The sequence below is a fragment of the Myotis myotis genome, unplaced genomic scaffold (genome assembly GCF_014108235.1).
Source record: "Myotis myotis isolate mMyoMyo1 unplaced genomic scaffold, mMyoMyo1.p scaffold_m19_p_6, whole genome shotgun sequence".
NCBI classification, from domain to species: Eukaryota; Metazoa; Chordata; class Mammalia; order Chiroptera; family Vespertilionidae; genus Myotis; species Myotis myotis.
Window position 1 is genome coordinate 52,760,452 of NW_023416368.1, and position 6,000 is coordinate 52,766,451.

Here is a 6,000-nt window from a genome sequence, read left to right on the forward strand (position 1 = left end):
TTCTTTGAAAACTGAAAATGCAGAGGTCAGTTGAAGAGTGTATGGCCAATGAGAAGACTCTCAAGTCAACATCTGTGTTGTAGCAGCTGCAGACCTGCACACGGAACCACATAAGGGGCACAATGACATCGTAGACATCAGAGGTTTACATATTTCCTAGGACAGTCTGCCAGTAGGTGGCAGTGTCTAGAGCAGGGGTGGGCAACCCCTGGCACGCATGCCAAACATGGCACGCCAGTAACTTTTGCTGGCACGCGAAACCTCTTATAATCTTCCATTTACAATTTTTTTTCTTAATATTGACTTTTTTATTTTTCAGATAAATTCAGTGTAGGTGCATCTTAGATAAATAAATAATTTTACATAACAAGTTATCTTAAAGACCATAGACATGGATTGAGGAGAGAGGGGAAGAGCAATTCCTATGCCTCTGCCTTAACTCCCCCTGCCTTCCTAGATCCGACCAGTGTTTTGGTTTCATCCACATATGCTTGTGAATCTTTGTTCTCAGTGATGAATTTTGTTAAGTCTCGTAATAGGAGTAGCCTGACGGATGAAAGTAGTAGCTCGTGCATATCTCTGAAGGTCACGAAATATAAACCTGATGTAAAATCTCTGTCATCAGTGATGCAGCAGCAAAAGTCCCACTGATAACATCAAACGGAGCCATAAAGTTTTCTGTCGGACTATCAGTGTACATGTACACATTAAAAAATAAATGTATTTTTCATCATCATATACTGTGTTTTTGTCGCTCGAATGAATTTTATTTTTTCTTCAAGGTTCTTCACATACGTACACCTTAAGAGATATCAAGTAGGCGTAACATGTTCTCAAAAAATTAGGGTTGGCACGCAGAAGAATTTTGAGTCAGAGATTTTGCTGGTTTTGGCACGCACTCAAAAAAAGGTTGCCCACCCCTGGTCTAGAGCAATGGTTCCCAACGTGGGGCACATGCCCCAGAGGGGGGCAATTTAATTTTTAAGGGGGCAATTTGAGAATGAGTTATTAACAGTGATTTTTTTGCATTTCTTATGGTCCTAGGGGCCTCATATACAGTATATAAATATATAATGTGACATATTTATGCATTTCATTTCTCTGTTAAATGTTTTGAAACCTTATTTGGTATTTTTTCATATCACTTCATATTATTATTATTATTATTTTAACGATTTCTTCCTCAGTACTTCAACTGCCCTTTGTTCTTTTATTTTTCTCTTTCATGGATGCCATGTTCTTTGGAAGTTTGTTTAGACCAAAGTAATGGCCTTTCAGGCATCCTCCACATTAATAAGAACATGTCACAGGGGAGGGGGGCATCAGGATTTTAGAGATGCTTAGGTAGGGCATGGCCAAAAAAAGGTTGGGAACCACTGGTCTAGAGGAAGGGCACTTTATTTTTCACCTGAGGATATTTTTCCATTGATCTTTTAGAGAGTGGAAGAGAAAGGGAAAGACAGAGAGAAATATCAATGTGTGAGAAACACGTCTATTGGTTTGCTCCTGCATACACCCCGACCAGGGCCCAGGATGGGGAGGAGCCTGCACCCAATGTGCATGCCCTTGACCAGAATCAAACCCAGGACCCTTTGATCCGCAGGCTAGAGGAAGTGCACTTTAAAAAAGTTGCAATGGCCCACCAACAGCCTTGACCTCACTAAAAAAGCACTGAATATCCTAACCAAAGGATATACTGCCATGAAATTAGCAGTAATTTCCATATTTTAGAAATAGAATTCTCGGTGTACTTAATCTTAAAGCCGTGAACTGTAAAGGGTTAAGAGAATCTGAGGACAGCAACTCAAAAACCACCAATTTCATTTGCTCCCTTTCCTGTTTTCTTAATTGCCTCCGTCTAACCCAGAGTTCTTTATGTGTCATCTTTTACTTTTTAAGGTAATGGAGCATTGTTCTCTTGTGCCTTTCAAAAAACGTAAAGGGAAAATTGCACAAATTGAGGCAGCACATTATACTTTTACAAATTTGTGCAATTACTATTACCGAATCATAAATATTTAAGGACATTTCATCCAAACCCACACACGGGGAAATTCTATATTGAACACTTCCAAATGCATATGTTTCTCAGTAAACACTGTAAGTGCCATTATCTAAATCACAGAAAAATAGCCTGCATTTCCAATTTTGAAAATTGTGCAAATTAAATGTTGGTCGGCACAGCATGATATAAATCTCCCTTTCTCGGATTTTCTCCACTTCTGCTTTTTAGTCTAGTGAGGGGAAAAAGGACAATTCAGGTAAACACTGCCTTGCTTTTGGAATAAAGTGTGCCAGGTGTGAGAAGTTTTTCTTATAGGCCTGCAATCTTATATCCCTAGGGACACTGAATTATTAATGGGGAAAGGAGAACAAATAACCAAGAGAGGGTTCTTGGCAGCCATTGTTTGAAGTCCATGGTGTTATACAACATTGAGCATGTCCAGTTCACCTGCCAGGAGCTATCTGACTCTGACTCTAGGGTTCCATTTTCCTATTTCGATCTTATCCTGCACCTGGCTGGGTGATGGTCCATGTCAGAAGGTGGAGATCTTTTTATTCCATTAAACTTTGGGATCTGGTTATGATATCACGCCTCATATATTTTCATCAACAATCATAGTAGCTGGTTATCTGGTCCCTGTGGAACCCAGTCTTGTGCGGGGGAAGGAAATAGAAAAATAAGGATTTGGTTAATCTCTTAAGGGTCCAAGCTTTCTGTTCTCATGGTTCTGGCTGGCCTGCCTTCCCATCTCATTTGTCAGGTCGGATGGCGTTAAGAACACCCCGTCCACACACTATCTCAAAGGAGACACACGGGCTTCTTTACACTTGGATTGAATTTTCTAGACTCTAAGGTTAAACAGGCTAAGGAACGGCTGTTATAGCATTTCCAGTGACGTCCCAACCAAGGGACTGATGCGATGGAGGTGCCAGAGGAGGGCATGTACGAGGGAGGAGGGGTGAGGTCAAGGCACTGGTGAGCAGGACCACATGAGCCAATCATTCTGGCTGCTATGTAGATTGATTTTTTCTGCCTGGCCACATGGTGCACCTCGGTGATTGTTTTCCTCCTTTACTTTTGGGAAGATGATCCCAATTTAAGCAGTTGAGTCTAAGGTTTTAGGATTAAAAAAAAAAAAAAGACATTCTTAAACCAGTTCATAAAATGTCTGGGATTTGCTTCAAAATAATCCAGGGAGAGAAAAGGGAACCAAAAGGAGAGGATGGATGAAATTATATGGGTTATGATAATTGCTCAAACTGAAGGATGAGTACATTCTGTAGTTTTGAAATTTTCCATTGTAAGAGTTAAAAAACAACAACACACCACACAAAACATGAGGCAGAGAACCAATGATCCAGAACGTGCTAGTTATTAGTTTCAACCTTTAGCTTCACCTAAGCCTCTTTTTAAACATTGCTAACAAGGAATGCTGCCTAACATCATTTTCTCTTTCCATATCTCCCCACCTTAGAGGTATTAACAAACAGCGGGATTGCCAATGGACAGCCGGGACCAGGGAGGGTGTGATGAGGAGGGAGGTGTAGTCATGGCCCGTGTGGGATGGAGAGTTCACTGTAAACACATCCACGGGCGTCATGTTCTCTTGGTGCCCGGCAGGGAAATCAGCACCCCCAAGTCTCACTGGTCAGCACATATAGAAATGCCAACCTATAGAGCAGCGGTTCTCAACCTGTGGGTCGAGACCCCTTTGGCGGTCGAACGACCCTTTCACAGGGGTTGCCTAAGACCATCCTGCAGATCAGATATTTACATTACGATTCATAACAGTAGCGACATTACAGTTATGAAGTAGCAACGGAAATCATTTTATGGTTGGGTCACAACATGAGGAAAGGGCCAGAAGGTTGAGAACCCAGGTTTCATCCTGGGTGGCTACACTTTTCCTTAGTTCTTGTGGTTAGAATGAGAATCAAGATCAATAATGATAAACACTTGTGGGGGAAGCCATGGGTTTATCAAGGACAGGGAGAGAGTCAGCTCCTTTCTTCAGTGTGGCCTGAATTGTCTCTCCCCTCGTCCCCGGGGGTGTCAGACCCCATGAGCAGGAGGTGTCACTGAATGAGGAGCTCATGCATCCATTGGTGTTTGAAGGAGCTTGATCGGAATACTTCCCTGGGAGCAGCACCCCAGGGCCTCCCTTCCCCATTATACTTCACTGTTAAATTATGCTCCGTCTTAAATGTGCCTGGCAACTCGAAAACACGGTAGACTCTGAACTTGATTCCAATCATGAGCCATTGTTCTGTACAGTCAGAGGCTTCTAGGAAATCAAACATGAGAAATCTGATAACTAACCAAACATCCCACTAAGTCCTTACAAATCTGGAGATATGGAAATGTGGAGATGATGCAGCTCTTTCTGAAAAGTATCCCAAATATTACCTTAAAACATAACCTGTAAGTTGACCTTGTGCATATGAAATAAACCAGACTCAAAAAAGGAGAGAGTTGGCGTCCCCCCTCCCACCATCCCTGCTATCAGTTAACTCAGGTTAAAGAGGATTTCTTGGCACAAAGTAGCTTGATTCTATTTCACCTGAAGTAATGAGGTGAGAAGGTAAAAAAGAGGCCTATTTGAGGAGAGGCTAATTGAGTAAGTTGCCGACTCAAAGGAAAAATAAAAACACACGGAGGATTTTGTAGAAAAACAATAAACCAAGAATTCTGCAATACTGATTTCTGAGCACTATTGCATGGGGTGGTGGGGGCGTTTATAGGCAGCACCTCTTCTTTTACTTTGGGCAAAAGATCTTATTTCTTCTTGCTCCCATCAGGAGGAGGGTTTAAGGATTGCTTCATTTTTGCCAAATGGCTAAAAAACGTTCTCTTCAATCCTGTAATTACGCTCTAGCTCCAGCCAAAGCAATTAAGGCTACGAGGCTCATTTCACTTGTTTGGGGTTAATTCAAACCTCCTCTCCCCTCTTCCCAGAGAACACCTGAAAATCATAAAATAACGTGGTCTTGCCGCATACCTTTCTGTGATATAAATATTACAATGTAAGCTTAAAGAGCAGCAGGCAGCAGAGGACCCCCGCAGGAGATGCTGCTGGGGTCCTGCTCCATCCCCGCCCGCCCCCCCCTCCCCGCCGTGCACTCTCCAAGTTGCTGGGAGTATGGGCTGCTCACTGCCCTCACCATCCGCGCCCCCCGGCCCGGGGAGGTCACATTTGCCCCTGCTGAAGTCCGAGAATACTACAAATACTACGTGGCTGCAAGGAGCTGTCCCCTTGCTTCGAAGCAGGATTCACTCTGGTGCAGTTCATCTTCCAGAATTCACTGTAGGACAGAGCAGAAGCTCGAATCCAGCTACAACCAATGCTTGCTCAGTGACCTGCCTTCCTCTCCTGCCCCCGCAGGCTCTGGAGAGAACACTCCTTGATACAGCCCTCCACAGCCACACCCGTCTCAGGCTCTGCTGCCAGGGAACTTGGCCTGTGACACTTCGAGAAACCCATAGAAGCCAATGAAAAGGAACATTTACTGTTTGTAGCCTCCACCTTTCGATGTGTACCAATCTGGCCTGTTTCATGTGTTTAACCCATAGACACAAGCACACACACTAAATAGCCTTCGGAGTGCAGGCAGAAGGTAGGCTGGACTCTACAGTGGCCCACATGTCCTATCTGAGCATCCCACTTCATAGAGGAAACAGACTTCCCACCGGCCAGACCCATTTCCCAGTGCAATGCGCAGGCCAGACCGCAAAACCCATTTCCCAGCCCTGCCCTTATCGGTGGAGACCAGGCTAACACCACTCTCCTGCTCTGTTAGCGGGAGGGTCCTTCCCTCACACTCTGTCATCTCTGTGTGAGGCAGGCTGGCTCTGTGCTCATTATTACTGTGTGATGTGTGGTGTTCTTCAGTTCCAGTTCATAGAATGAAAAAGAAAACACAATTCGGGTAAGGTTTGACTGATGATGCTGAGGTCAGTCCAGACCACGTCAAAGAGAAAAACATCGTGTGTCTCTT

General features: G+C 43.8%; 1 protein-coding gene across 3 annotated transcripts in view; it reads right to left on the reverse strand.

Moving 5' to 3' along the window:
- Positions 1-6,000, reverse strand: part of ZNF827 (zinc finger protein 827) — a 166,213-nt gene that overhangs the window by 69,061 nt on the left and 91,152 nt on the right. The gene's annotated exons all lie outside the window — the stretch shown is intronic.